Source organism: Enoplosus armatus, chromosome 6 (genome assembly GCF_043641665.1).
Source record: "Enoplosus armatus isolate fEnoArm2 chromosome 6, fEnoArm2.hap1, whole genome shotgun sequence".
Taxonomy (NCBI): Eukaryota; Metazoa; Chordata; class Actinopteri; order Centrarchiformes; family Enoplosidae; genus Enoplosus; species Enoplosus armatus.
In genome coordinates this window covers 10,911,420-10,927,664 of record NC_092185.1, presented here as the reverse complement: position 1 = coordinate 10,927,664, position 16,245 = coordinate 10,911,420, and the positions used below count along the sequence as shown (strand labels likewise).

At 43.1% G+C, this 16,245-nt stretch overlaps 1 protein-coding gene across 2 annotated transcripts in view; it reads right to left on the bottom strand.

The window, feature by feature from the left end:
- Positions 1-16,245, bottom strand: part of roraa (RAR-related orphan receptor A, paralog a) — a 168,340-nt gene that overhangs the window by 56,171 nt on the left and 95,924 nt on the right. The gene's annotated exons all lie outside the window — the stretch shown is intronic.

Genomic DNA, 16,245 nt, shown 5'->3' with positions numbered 1-16,245 from the left:
GAGAATGAAAGAAGACCCAAAACAGACCCTTGTGGGAGACCTTTACTAACTTTGCATTTGATTTTGTACCATTAGAAACAACAGCTTAATTATTTCCAGACTGACAGTCATAAAACTGTTTTGCTTGATTGAAAAATCTTTTTTTTTTTCAATAAATTGCCACTGTCCATGATTTTAAGTTAACTTTTGAATTTGGTTGGTAATTATTTTAATCAGTGAGACAATCTGAGCGGCCTTCCATACATTTAGAATTATACTAGATATAAAAGGTCAAACATATTAGCAAGCGGTGTTGCAATAGAATGAGCATTGAGGCGTAGAAAGGAAATATCTAAATGATTCTCATCTTTAGACTCACCTTAGTTTATTGTAAAGCTCACTATGAGAGTGAAACTGCTTATCAAACAAGTGCCCAGTCTGACCAGTGTGAGTCAGACATGGCTGAGGCCGAGGTGGAGCTGGGCTGCCACTGCTCATGCTCATGCCCTTCCTCGCCCCTTCGAGTCAACTCATCGAATGAGCCACTTTGGTTCTTGCTGTGGCTCCGGCTGCCCCTCCTGTCTACAACATTGGTCTAATGCTCTAGGAGCCTGACGCGGACGAGTGCACAGCCAGCCGTGGTCCCCAACGGCCTGCTTGATGCTCATGCTTTGCAGGCCGATAGCACACTAATAGATCCCACTTGTCATGCGGAAGCAATGGCTAATTTTTCTACAGCTTGCATTTGAAACTCAGGGGACGGCGAGCTGACATGATTCAATAACTCTCTGTGAAAAAGGCGTCTGGCCGGAGATAACAATGTTTCAGACACGTTTGAGGGGAAACGAGTCAAAGAGCAACGAGGGGGAAAACAAATAAGCCCTTCAGCCTCCTATAGACATACACACAGAAACACATAACTGATATCAACTCCACTGAGCAGAAAGAGGGAAAACAGTCACCTAAGGGCCAGCAGTCTGTGATGGAGTTCTAGCATTGTTCCAGTGCTCAGGGCCAAAAGCCTCTGCTCTGTTCAACTGTGACATTACGCAAGAAGAAAATAAACAGTAATCCAGTCTTAATTCTACACTTCAATCAAATGACATGGAAGCCAGCCATAACTGATGGTCCATTAAAGAGCAGTGATGTCAAGGTGCTACAACACAAGGCAGCTGTAAAAGCCTATATTAAGCGGTTAACTGGCTCTTTGTTTTGATGGGTAAGACAACTTCTTAGACCATGTAAGGAGCATAGCTGGTGCGCCTAGTGGAAACTGTATTAGAGGGAAATAGCAAATAAGCAACTTTTTCCTGGCTTTTTGTCAAACCTTACACTACTATTACAGACACATAAAACAGACATTCTCAGACTATTTAAGGGTCTGGTGACAATTATACAAGAGATGTTATTTAATCTAAAGGTACTTTATTTCAAAATGTACATAACATACAGACGTTGCAAAAAGTGACAGTCCTCTTCTGAAGTGTTACTCAATGTACCTTTGTCTGACCACAGATCTTTAACAAGCATTTGTTTTGCAAAATGTTTATGACAAAGGAAGTGAAAGCAATACGAGTCTATGTGAGGGTACAGTATATGTGTGCTTTTGCCCAAGGTTAGCCACACAGACCACACTGATAATGCTTATTAGACTGCCACTGGCTCCTTCACTGACAAAGTGAAGAGATAAGAATTCATCTGACACTGTGAAGGCTCATGTTTCTTCACCCGAGACTTGACTACACAAAGATGTAGTAATGAATGATCATTACTCTATAATCACAAAATGTACTATTTAATAAACTTAAGCACCATGAATTTGACTTGATGTTTTTTTTTTTTATTATAGTGTAATTCTGATACTAAGTAAACTTCTATTGCCTCACTGTAGTGAACAAGCTAAATCCAAATGCTCTATAAAGTCAAATCTATTTGAGGAGGGATATTTACTGTAAAGGTACCCTGGGGAATATTCAGTGTAAACAAACACAGTTTTGTTTACTGGACTTTGGAAGTTTCTCACTACAAAGTATTGTGTGTATCCTTAGGGCCTAAAAAATGGATGTTGAATGCATTTACCACCTCATGAAAATTAGCAAACTTGTTGTGAAACCTGCATTGTTTAAATCATCCAGTGGTCGACCTTTTCCTCTCTTTTATGTTCGCATTGCTACCTGTTATGGCGTGTTACTGGCACCAGCTGTCAGTATGCAATACCCACTCTCTGCAGTCAGCAGAAATGTGTACTACATCGTTCCCCATGCTTGTGGCGTGCAAGTGAGTCCTAAGCTCAACAAATCATTTCTGTACAGTGGCACTAGTGGTCAAAAACTCCACAGCGTACCTTTGCAGGTTTGTTATTAAGATATACCATATATGTAAATCACAAACTCCAGAAAGAAACACAGAAAAAGCCAACACAGCCAGAGCTTGCATTTGTGTATTCTTGTGTGTGTGTGTGTGTAATAAGGGGCCCCACCAACAACTGCCCATCTCCCACCCACCGAATCCCAAACACCTAATAATATGAAAACTATTCCCTTTATTAATATGTTCTGAGGTGCAAAGAAAACCAATTCTGCCCGTTGCTATGCAGGTTAGAGGAAGCAGGAGGGGTGGCTGGTGGACCCACTTCCTCCTCTATGTGTCATTCAGAGCCCTGTGATTGGAGGTGGCAAGGAGAAGAGGCCACAAAGCCAATGAATGAGTCAGGCGGTGAGAAAGAAGGAGTTAGCTCTGGGCACTGACATTGGCAATGCCTGCCAGCTCATGTCTTCTCCACTGGATGGCAGGTTCAGAGGTCAGTGTGGAGGTGAAGCTCTCCTTGGCTGACAAACAGGCTGCTATAAACATGCTTACAACTTGAGGAATGCATTTTATAAACACCTATGTGCACTGTGGGCATTATTTATATAAGTAATAATAGAAATTGAAGTTAAAAGGCAAGCCTGCTGTCTGTATGAAGTTGCAGCTGAATTCTAATTTCAACATTACCATTTGTCACAGTGGAAGGAGGGACAGTTGTCACTGTGTGACCTTTGATCAGTCACATTTTCCCTTGCAATGGTAAACAATTCAGCACATGTTCTCATGAGACTTTGTCTATGCTATAGAGGAAGAGAGGCACTGTGCAGGCGACTCGAGGTTAACCTCCACCACATCTATCTGCAGGGGGGCACACATCCTGTAAACATGCCACTTAGACAGGAGGAGAGTGAGTCTGGGGTTTGGCAGCCACAGTGCTGCAGCCGGCTGTGGAGCACCGTGCCATCGCAGGCGACTCAAAGTGACAGCGCTGTAATGAAGTCTGAGGCGCATGGCAGGCTGTACGTCATAATTTCAGGTTCCTTAAAGCCTGACAGGGAATGATTATCATGGATGGTTATTGTCACCCTGCCTCCCTGGGAGACGAGGCGTGCTCTGGGGTTGTTGCACCGTGACATTCAAAGTTACAGTCTCCTTCATATAATGGAGCTGTCCTCTCAGCGCGCTAATGGGAGCGATCCATTTAACCTGTGCCAGAAACACACAGACAAGGAAGTTCCTAATGCGAGGCCTCTCCCGTGGGGACGTCACACTCCCCCCCTGGCTGCTCCCTTCCTGCTGCTTGATTCATTGACTGGCGCTCCTCACTTATCCTCATTCACTGTTCAGTCTGGGGAGACAGGGAGGCTCGCTTCCTGCCGCCTGCTCCACATGCCACTGCTGCACGCCCGCCGCACACAAGGACACAGCCAGCACAACAGACCCAGCTGCAGGAAGAGCCAGTGAGGGCCCAGTGAGGGACGGGCTAGACACCTACTGGAATTGCGGGTCAATACCATAGGCCTTGGGAATGCTAGCAGTACACACTCTCTACAGAAGGCCTCTCAGATAGAAAAAACATCAGACAGTAATGAGAAGGTTTGGTTATTGTCCTGTCTTAATGATGGCAGTTGTATGGGACTGTTAATTTTATGCTACTCCTGAGGTTGCTGGTTAATGATGGTGCCTAAGCCATGGTCATCTTAGAATGATAGATGTAGCCACATTCAGTAGTCCATCTTTTGAATGCTGCTGCCTGCCCAACTGACAAATTGCTACTACATTCCTGAGAGAAAATAATTAGAAACAATTAATGTGTTTCTCTTCTTAGCCATTACAAACCTCTAAAAGCAGTCTCAGTTGTTTAGGAAACATGTTTTGCAGTGATTTATTGTGCTGTATATTTAAGAAATTCAACATAGTACGAATTCAGACTTGAAGGAAACTAGAATATTCAGTAGGTGACTTGTTTAGATAGTCTGCTTAGGCAATTCATACATTTATTTAAAAAAATCTCTTAAAGTAATGTAGTGGTCAGACAGGATGAAGCGCGGCCAGAGCGCAAAGATATGATGCAAGGTTACTTTTGCATTAATGCTCATCTCATTAAAAGTCATAAAATAAGATGGATGAGCTGATTCAAGGACCTCTGTGCCATTCTAACTTTGGCAGTCTTTGTGAAGGCCAAGTTTCATACACAAAGTCGTTTAAACAATCCTCCCTTTTGCAGTGACACACTTAGCCGTATTAGCTATTATACTGCTATAAACTATACGTGCAAAAATTTAATGATTAAAAAAGCACAATGATTCTAATCAGCTGCCCCCTAATATACTAAAACACTTAATCCATGGAGAGGCCAACTCTCTGGGGAGGCTCAAGAGAAAAATGACTTCTCTGTCTCCAGGCGCTGTTATTTCTGGTCATTTCTAATTGGTTTTAACTAAAAGCAACCACTCCGAGACTCCACAGGTTACTCCAATGCATCGCTATGGAATTGTCTGCAAATAGAAGATATACATCCAAATTAGTTTTAGAGGACACCACAATTGTCTTTCAGAAGATGAAAGGAGAAAGGGCAGAAAAAAATAAAAGCATACATGCCTTAGTGAGAAAGGCCAGAAGTTGGAAGATCCCATCGGAGAAGCAATGTTATCAGGGTGACCCTGAGATCACAGAAGCCCTGGTTGACTTGAGGTACCATGTCACACGCACCTCGCCCCCTACAAATGTCTCCCAGGCTTCATGTACATCGTCTCCCCCGTGCAGTTCTGCATTGCTGGGCCTGCGAGTCTCCAGGTGAGTCCTCAGTGCTGTTTGGTGGCTCGTGAATTATACATTGCAGCAGAGGAATTGACGTGGCCCAGGAGGGCCGAGAAACAGCAGGCATGGCTGGGAGGCAGATTGAAGACTCTGACGGAATTTTAATTGTACCGCAGGGAACGCTGCGATAAGTGCTATTGTTATTGGTTAGACACTGCCGCACAGGTTCACTTAGCTGAGAGCTTAAAAAAATGACAAGATCCAAATACGACTCTGTTGTACAAAGTCCAGGGCTCTAACATGGCACCAACAGCCCTATTGTTAATGACTATTCTGAGGTATATAGTTCATATCACTGTCATACTAATATTTATCATTGCGCTTTCTCTGGGCAACATGTTCAGAGGACCAGTCAAGGTCAGCTATTGCGAAGAAAGAAAAATTCAGGAAACGTCTAAAAACTAAACTAGAGACCATCTTATGATTGGATCACACCAGCCGCGACGCAGGTCAAAATGACCTTCCAACCCATGAGTATTCAGTAGTCATTACTACATTATTACATGAGTACTCATGGGTCGTACCACACCCACATACTAACATACAGATGCAGTGATCCGCGACTTAAAACAAATGTGGGCCAGGGGCGTAAAGTGGGGGGGCCAATGGCCCCTTCCCTACTTCCTACCACCTTACTCCCAGTGCCCTTGCTCGGACCACCACACCTATCTTTGAACTCAGCCTTCATTTTGATCTCAACTACAAACCTGTAAAGTTTCGCGACTGCATCTTGCACGGTTGTGACGCCATCGTGTTGACAAAATCTGTCCACAGACAGACAGACATATAAACACCGCACACAGACTCACAACGTGAAAACAAGACCGGCCACACGCTGTCGCAGCTGGTAACAAGGAACTGCTCAATCAGAAACCACTGAGGCATTCCATTCAGTTGTTTTGTTGTGTGATTCAGTACAGCACTGCAGGTAAAAAAGCCAAAATGTTAGGGTTTCTGCTGCTCTGATGTTGTTCACTCTGATCCTGGCTCTGGATGTACTATACTGTAATTCTCTTCTGAGTATGAGCTGGTCCCGAGGGACCTGACAGATGCAGGAAGGCTCTGGGCGCTGGTCAAAGTGAGGCCAGGGGCATAGGCAGGCCTCTGTGTACTCTCTGCGCTGGCGGTTCCCAGCCCAGCAGTAATCTCCCAGTGATCCAGCCTCAACCACACATGAAACCCAATAGCCTCTCAGCCCGCACCATAAATAAAGACAAACCACATTCAGCAGACCACCCTGGCTTACTTTACTGTTATTGAGCTACATCGAACAGCAGTCTGAACAGGCCACCACTGGGTGTGTTTACACACTTATATATAAAGGCTTTGACTACAGAGATATGAAATGGATACGTTGCCAGAGGACTGTTTATTTCAAGTGGTGTAATTACATAAAAACATCATCCATGCCTTTCTGTATTATTTTATCTACAGAATGTATACAGAAAAATACATCACAATTCCCATTATTACAATGTAGAGGTTAGAGGCTGCTCTGCCTCTTTAGTAGACAACAGTCACGTTCGCCAGAGACAACACTTGTGAATTTCTATTCACGTTACAATATGTTACCTTAGCCCTATACAGGTTAAAATCTAATGGTGGAATACAATTACAGTTCCTACAGCTCCTGAGGCATACGCTCCAGTTATGCACTTTAAATTTTTTCATTTTTTTTTTATTTTATTACAATAATAGGTCGTAAGAGTATTACAGTTGGCCAATAGAGATTCACAATACGCAGCAAACTGCAGTTAAATAAAGAGAATCTCAGATCTACAGTTTGGTTGAAATTTCTTGTTTTTCACTTGTTTTGTTTTTCTCTGGCTTCTGTTTCTACGCATGGTTACAAAGGATGATTCATAGGCCATCTACTTCAGGAAACCACAGCGGTAGGCTGCTTTTGCACAAGGTATGTCATTTGAACAGATGAAGTGTTGCTCAAGATTTGTTTATTCAACTCCCCTGTCCGAGCTCAGTATGCATTTCATGTCATCTCAAGAATAGCAGTTATAAAAGATGGGATTAGAAAAGGTGGGTTGATGTGTGCTCTGACAGTTAGTGACAATCTGTTACCGGAGCTCTCCAGGTCTGTCAATAGACTGTACACACAAGCCTGCTTGTGTAACCACCTAGGGGGAGGAGAAGACTAGAGCTTTGATGACACACTAATGTCAGCTAATATCAGCTCTATAAAGGCTGACTCAGAAATATATTGGAACCCTTTCATTACCATCACTCATTCAGTCTCAATTCTCATCCAGTAAAGTACAGTACAGCAGGCACTTGTCTAATGAACAAGGGTCTATGGGGAAGGATCACTCTGTGTGAGTGTGTTGGAAGTCAAGGTCCCACAACAGTGGACTCGTGGCTCTGCTGATAAGGACTTGGCCGTAATTGCTCAAAAGGGAGGGAACTGCAGCCCCATTAGGTCTGGTCTTAGCACTTGCCAATAAGCCAAACTGCCCCTCTGAAGCCTCCCATGTAATGAAAACTTCCTCTGAGATGAATTACATGTCTGTCAATCCACTAATTAATATCATGGACTTGTCTTTTTTGCTTCTCCGCAGTAACGAACCGAGTCAGAGAGACGGGGATTGAGGTATTTCTGAGCACTGGAAGACATAAAGGAAGGAAAAGCAGAGGCAAACTAGCGAGCGCGCTGCTACTGTGATTCACTGCAGTCATGGTCGGCACTTAGTGCAGCATCTATTTTTCATGTATTTCATAATTAAAACCTGCGAGTTCTGTAAGCCCTCCATGCTCCATGCAGATCAAAGGTAGTCCTATTAGCAGGGAGTTCATCAGTGGAGCCACTCTTCCATTTCCAGGCAACAGAGCCATGCTTAAAGCACAAATACCCTGTAATTACACACATGTGTGATAACGGGACAGCCACAGAGCTGGACTATGATTAATAGAACACAGATCACAGTTTCCTCCTCCTTTTTCAAAGCTAACACAACAGAGGACTTTACACACGAGGATAACCCAAGCGTAGCAGATAAAGAGGTTGATGAAAGACTGAATACATATTTCACACATCGCCTCTTGTGGTGCAGGTGGAGTGTGCTTCAGTTTGTTGCCTACTCCCTCCCCGCTGCATTCTCTATGTAAATGTAATCGGAGGATAACACGGGATAAAGCTCTGCAAAGCAGAGACATGATGCCTCCCTTCTGCAGGGATAGAGGGGTACAAACCTACCTCACATGCTGTAATCAACAGAGTGAGCTGTGTTGCGTTATTTATTTGTCCCATTGACTCTTGGGTAACTTGATGCCATGGGGCGCGCTGTCTGGATGCTCAGGCTATGAGAGATTCTTTCCACCAACTAGACAGCTAATAAACACAGGGATCCTATCTGTTCTTCATTTTGAAAAGATGTATATATCAATGATTCCTTATCAGTCTACTTGCAACCCCTCTTCACAGGTTGCATTTGTTTACCTGTTGTGAACAGGTCAACCAAAGAGTGATTTTTTCCGCCCCTTGTTTTGTTTAAATAATTTAAATAGTTAATAGTTACTTAATAAATGGAACAGTTAAATATTTTCTAATACAATATTTACAATTTCTATTTCTACAATATTTATAACGACCCCATGTCCTTACGATATACGTGATCAGTTTATTGTTACAGGTTTTTAATCTGCAAAGTAATTGGCAACTATGACTGTCAAATATAACTGTCAGATGTAGCGGAGTAAAAAGTACAAAGTAAGTAAAAAGAGTTCCCTCTGAATTGTAGTGGAGTAGAAGTGTTAAGTAGCATAAAATTCAAATTAAACCAGTGAAACCTGTACCTCAGAATGGTACTTAAATAGAATACTTTAGGAAATATACTTTCTTTCCACCACTGTTGCCTTGCTACAAAGATTCCTGCTGTCGATTGGGTTCTTCTTATGCGATTGCATAACAATGTCAGAGGAAGAACTTGTGGTGAAGTCATATGAAAGAGGAACTATAATTAGGCATACTAGCATTTGCACACTCATAGGAATCGCAGTTGAGCTGTTTATGCCTTCTTACTGAAAGCATAAACAACTCTCCACTCCAGAGCCAAGTTAATGCTAGGGAGCAAACCACTGAACTTCCTCCAGGCTCACGAGGTCAGCTACAGTTCACGGTACGATTGCCCCACACAAACAACTGGACACGGTAACAGGAAGGGCTGTTGGTTTATCAAGTAGGAAGATGACAATCCTAATATACACTCCTAATGTTACACGATAAAAACGGGGCATTTGTCCAGAAGGCACAGCAAGATAACACATCCTACAGCCAGGCCAGGTTACAGAGAGGACAGACAGAGGGCAGGGATTTTACACTTCACACAAGGGAAACATCCAATCAGCATCGGCAATCAAAATGCTGGCCTATAACAAAGGCAGTTGTAACCTTCCCTGTGGTGTTCAGGAAGGCTTTGTGGAATACTGCCCATTCCAATAAATGTTTTTTTTACATTACATAATTTTTGTATGCCAACACTGTGATGTAGATGGCCAGACACATGGTGAGAAGCGCATGAAGAATACACAAATGGCCCCACACTTGTAACAGACATCCGAAACATATGCACAGACAGCCCACTGACCCTCAATGCAATCACGAAGTCAAGAGGGGTCCGAGGTTGAGGCTGGGAAGTGCGTCTATACTGCAGCCACAGCCATACGTTCTCAGCAATATGAAAGCTTGCAGCCGTGGCCAGCAGTAATAATTAATAGCATAGTCTATAAGCATTCCATTAGGTGCAAGCAGCTGTCATAAACATCTTAATTAATTTACAAAGCAAGCAACTAGGGAATTATAGCGACGTAAAAATCTGCTTCCCTCTGCCGCTCCACAGCACTGGAACAGATCGGGCTTTTAAATTTTTAAACATGCCTTTCATGTTCTCTAGAGCACTAAAAAGCCTTTGAACAGTCAGCTTGTTAGGAGATGCACCTAGCAGCCCAATACCTACGGGTCGTCTTGCTATTCTTTTCATACAGTGACAAGAGGTTTTGGGCTTCTCTTTGCTGCTCCGGCTTGACTCAAGGAATCTCTCTCTTCCTGTATCGGCCCTCCCTCATGTTTTCTTTGTCACAGTGACATAACTGCACTGTGTTTTTCTGTAAAACACACACTGAGCTCTCTACGTCCATCTTTCTCAGATTGCCTATGTTTCTATTCTTTTCTTTTCTATAAAGAAGACAATATTTACAGTGGATCTACTGATTAGTGATTAATAGCTACTTTTAATCATCCTCCTTAAGTCACAGTTACAGATTTTAAACTGAAATATGACAATTTAACAGCAGAAGCACAAACAAGGCGTTCATATCCAAAACAAAAACCTCCCACTGTGTGCCTTATGTAAGAGGGACATCCTCCTGAGGAAACCGGATGGTGCAGCTGAGGGACAAAGTGGCAAAAGAACGAGGATGCCACTCTTGCACTGCACTGTAATCTGGACAGCATAGTGCCAAAGCAAGGGTCAGAGTGTTGTGGTAAAAACTCCCCTCCTTACCTGCTCTCACTCAGAGAGGGCAAGATTAGACTGGCCACTCCATTATAGGAGAAAGGCTTAAGAGCATTTCCACTTTCAGAGCTAGGATATATCAGCAGCTTCTGACACTAAGCAGGGCTGACCCATCATTTTGGAGGGAGTTGAGAGGAAGGTATCAGCCGTCTGCACAGCAATACAGTTGAGTCTGGGCTAAAATCATTTTTTCTAACCGCTACAGATTAAAAGAAAGAAATACACCGCACTCAGAGACAACAGTGCATGTGTGATTATTCTATTAAGAAACAGGGCCAACACCTCCTTATGTCATTAATATATATATTCGCTATCTGCAATTATGAATCAATTTAACTATGCATAACATCTACAGTATGCCATTTACCAAGCCGACATTGAATTTTAATGTGCCCATTACTCTCTGATGATAGCCAGGCATCACATATCCCTTTTTTCTCACTCCCATTCTAACCTGTCTCTTCCTCCCCATCTCTCCCCATTTCAGCCCATGCCATATTTGCTTAACCCAGCCAGTGTGACAGCACTCAATGCTAAAGCACTCCCAAGGCAGATGATCAAAGTCAGCAGTCAATTCACATTACAATGCATTGATTTGATGTTTCCTAACCTCCCAGGCCTTTCTCTAATGCTGCCAAGGACCTTCAGGATATTTCACAGCGTACCTCCTTTCCCAGCTTTTCTCTGTCTCCCTCTCTCTCCCTTTCTGTGTGTGTGTGTGTGTGTGTATGTACAATGTCTGCAACTGAAAATATAGTTGACAGAGATGTTTCTCTCATGTTTGCACATGATTTTAGTCTATATTCTGTTTAGTTAAAACACGGACGGTTTAAAATAACAGACCCCACTCCAAGCCCAGCAGTAGTTCATATCAGGCCGACCTCTTCAAAACCACCCTCCCTTTACGAATGTAATTATTGCCCCTCATTCACCTGCTGTTTCAAATATTGTTTTAGAGTAAATCACCCCCTTGTTCTCACATACCACACTTCGTTTGCTTCTCATCACTTATTCATTTGCAATTCGTTATTGAGTTGGCTTCTATGCTTTAGTGACTGCCATTTCCCTCTGAGGGGATGTTCAGAGCACTTCCATGTTTTATTCAATTATGAAAACCTAATATGGTGGAAAGGTGTACATGGCACTCACTCATAACCATGCATTATTTCACTCATATTTATTCTGCCTCTCTGTTGTTGGGGAGAGGGGGGCTTGAACAAGCAGCCTAAACAGATGCATGCTCTTTTGTTTCTGGCCTTGACCCCCTGTCTGCAGGGTTAATAAGGGCCACAGACAGAAAGAGAGACGGAGACTTACCGTGTCCATGTATAACAACTGAATCTATTGCATCTGTCTTGCTTTGGGAGGGAGGAGAGTTACTTTGTTTTGTTTTTTTTCACTCAGAGGTTGTCTAAATGCATAAGCATCATAGCCATGGCACAGTGACACACTGACCTACAAGCACAAAGGAGAACTTTGTCTGCCTTGATAAACACACACACTCACACACTCTCTCTCTCACACACACACACACACACACACACACACACAGAAAGAGCAAGAGAGGAGGAGAGAGAGAGAGTGTGAAAGAGGGAAAAGAGGAGAGAGAAATAAGAATTATTGATTTATGTAAGAGAGGCATTCCTTAAACAGCATTAGTCATCATGGTTGTGTGCAGCAAGCTGGCTCTTTAATTATTCCTCAGAAGGCAGACAAACTCAGCGCGGCGTGAAGAGCGCCTATTGATTTCTGCCAGACAGCTGGGACACACTTACTTATAGCAAGTCACAGACCGTGTGGATCATCAGAAGGACCGAGATGGTACTTACCTGCTATTCAACCTACAGAGCAACAACAGAGCAACTGTTAAGACTAGGCCATTAGGCAGGTGAGGCGAGCACGTCAGGTCGGACTACAGAGGTAAGAGCACCTGTTGTTTCATGGCGACTGTATCCGACAGGTGAGTGGCACCTCTTGTGGCATAAGTTAGAGGGCTCACCAACAGACAGCAAGAGGAGATGAGCTAAATGTTATTGAGCTGAGTGTATAGAGAGGATGATGATGGGATAGGTGAGTTATTTACATATGGATTGTGATTTGTGTTCTGGTGTATTCAGTGGGGCTGCAACAAACAATTGTTTTTTTTAATTTAGTTTAGTTTGAAAATGTCCAAAAATGCCCAAGATGACGTCTTTACATTTCTTATTTTGTCCAACCGCCAGAACAAAACCCAAAGACACTGAGTAAATTTGAGCTATTTTTGCTTCATAAATGATTTTGATCATTGATTAATTTCTTTTTCTAATAATCGTTCAATGGACTAATTGTTTGTGTGTGTGTGTGTGTGTGTGTGTGTGTGAGCATGGATGAGAGAGAGAAAGGAAGAGAAATAAAGGCAGAGATGAAGTACGTGTTATCTGGTGAACACAGTTACATACGGTAAGTTGTTTTGCCCAAATCCTTTCAGCTTTTAAGAACAAGAAGGATATTTAGAGGACATAATCAAAAATGACCGAATGAAAGAACAGATATCCAACACTATGGTGTAGGCTGCCTGATACACTGAATCTACAGTAGGATATTAAAATGTTCAGATTAAACATCAAATAATCCATGAGGAAAAACAAAATACACATAGAGAGCATACACATTAGTATAAAAGTCCATTCGTCTTGCTAGTATGCCTTTTTTGGAGCCGACTGCTCCTCTACTTCAGTGAGGTCTGCGTTTTAAAGTGCCACTCTATTGTTATTTTATGAGAAGGGCTGAACACAGAGCCAGAGCCTAGTCGAAGCTATGGAGGGAGAATTCCCCTGCATGGCTACACAATACACAGACAGCACATTTAGAGATGTCAGCCCCTAACTACAGAACAGTCAGTGAGGTGAACCCACTAACCCCGTGTCTTCACCATGTCTAGCCAGGCTGGAAACCCCAGTTAAAAATGCATTTGGTGTAGCTGATGCGGTGGACAGACCATGCTAGGCATGCCAGGCAGGCTCGTATGCTCACATGTGCTGCTCACAACCCTGGTTAGCGAAATGCCACTACTGTATGCCTCATCACCGCTGCTTCCCCTGCACTTACATAATTTACACAAGCGAAGGGAAGGGAGGACAGCATGGAGGATGGGTGGGGGGTGGGGGTGGGGCTGAGCTACGGGGAGCTCACGTCCAATTGCGTTTGGCCATGTGGAGAGACAAATACGGCAGTATAAGGGGAGCTCATGCCACAGCAGGCTTTGATGACTACATGCTGAGACGCCCCTACGACATGCTGATAGACAGTAGAAAGACCCCACCCCTCCTTTGCATTTACGAAGCCAAGCGGAATATAGACGCAACAGGAACAAGGCAGAGAGTCTGAGCACATTAGAGGTGCACTGATCCAAGACCATGGCATGGTTATTTATTAATCAGCTGAGCTTAGCTTACTGCCTGCTTAGATGAACAGCACAAGCTTGTGGTACACTGCAGCATCAGCCGCAAGACAGCAAAACTGTTGACATAATGCAACTTAAAATACATGATACGTTAACTTCACATGAGGCTGTTCGCTAGTGCAATTTTCCTTATATTTTCATTTTCATGTATCACTTTTTCATTAATGATCACATAGTGTGAAAATAATACGATCTAACACAGAGAACAAATAATCTAAAGCTTAGCTCTGTAAATCCATTTGTGCTTATTTGGCTGCAAAACAAAACATTACAATGTGATCCAAAGTAAATACTGTCAGAGTGTACAGCAAACAAAGAATGTTTGCCCATTTGCACATTATTCATCTCCTAGGGTGAAGTCAGTGATGAGTAACAGCATGGCGATGTTGTCAGTAAATACACTCCAACATACACAAAATCACCCCTTTCATGTTGTACTTTTGGAGTTCACTGGCACCACAACACCGTGCGCTGACAATGTTTTTTGCCAATTTCAACACCTCAGGTGTCAGCACATTGAAATGGTGTTGAGAAACATAGCCTTTTAACTGAGACGAAACATCTCTTGGAGAAAAAAAAAAGAGAAAAGAAAAACAGAATGGGATGCAATTCTCCAGAGTGTATCCCCCTCATGTCTCTTCCACTGTTTTTTTGGCAGGCCGGGTAATACACAGGAAAGCACTGGCACACAACACTCTCTCTACCTGAACTCAAAGGGAAACATCTCAGCCTGGAGTTTGGGCTTCAGAGACTAATAGGAGGCTTGCACATCACCACAGGGAAAACAAGTGATAGGCTCTCCATTGGCTTATACTGTTGATGCAAGCTTTACAGAGTGAAGTGTTTTTGCTAAGTTCTTCATTACTTCAGGAGCCATTTACCGAGGTGCCATGAAGGAGTGATGGAGGCTTCTGAGAACATTTGGGGAACATGCTGTGAACAGGAGAGGTAGAAAGTTGATGTGGTCATTACTAGACACTTCCTTTCATCATTTCTGAGACTACCTCACACGCTCTCTCATTCTCCCAGACTTCTGCAGCACTGAACTGAGAGAGCCTAAGCCTCTTGGACAGTTCATTTAGGATAATGCAATGATGAGAAATGGGGGGGGGGGGAGTGTGTGTGTGTGTGTGTGTGTGTGTGTGTGTGCCAAATCATGTCTGATAAATGTATCTTTTCTAAACGTCTCCTCTGACTAAAACGCATATCAAGTGAGATACAAAACACGTCAGCAAAGACAAGAATGATTATTTTCATAACCTGCTGAAGCATAAAAATGCAATCTAAAGTGCAGACATATAATTATTTCTTGAATTCAAACAACACAAAAAGGATATTTCAAAGAAATTTTCACATAAAAAAGATGGAACAGAAATTATCTAGGGGCTTTTTTCCCTTTCTTCAGACTTCAGAAAAGAGAAATTTATTTCTGCCTTCATCTCTAAATTGGATGCAATTTATTGCCTCTCCAAAGCTCATTTTTCACTGGCTTGCAGGATCCATGGGCCATGGCAGGCAATGCGTATCTGCCCGCCTCCCCTGGCCTCGGGTGCTAATATGTGGAAACTGGCCTGGGGATATGGAGCCCAACCAATGGAAGAGGAGGCAGAGGGACAGAGGAGAGAATCAATCCCTAATCGCTGAGGAGTCGGGAGTAGGAGGGGTAAAAAGGAAGTGAAAAAAAAAAGAAAATCAGGAGAGAGAAAAGACAGAAAGCAGTGTGTTTACCAGCAGACATTTGGGTGCTGTCAGCTGACTGCAAGAGCTCTGGGATGTCAGAGAAAGAAAAGGGAGTTATATAACCAGGCTGTTATAGCAGGGGGAGAGAGCGAGAGAGACAGAGACGGAGACAGAGAACGAGAGAGGGACCAGAAAAAAAACAAAAAAAAAACATTGCCATTTAAAGTGACAGGGACAACATGATCAAAGCAAACATGGTACATGGTGCTGCCTGCACAAACACCAGTCAGAGGCAGGTGAGTGTCCAACAGGCAGAGATCTCTGGTGAGGAGTTAAAAATGCAAGCGCCACACAGATGTGAACCCAGGTCAGAGGTTATTACATCCATCGTGTATGCATTATCTTAGCAGAGGGTATTGTGTAAGCAATGCTTGCATTCCCCTGGTGCCACATGGTTGCTTAGTTACCTCTGAGACTTTTGGGCTTCCTGCAGCT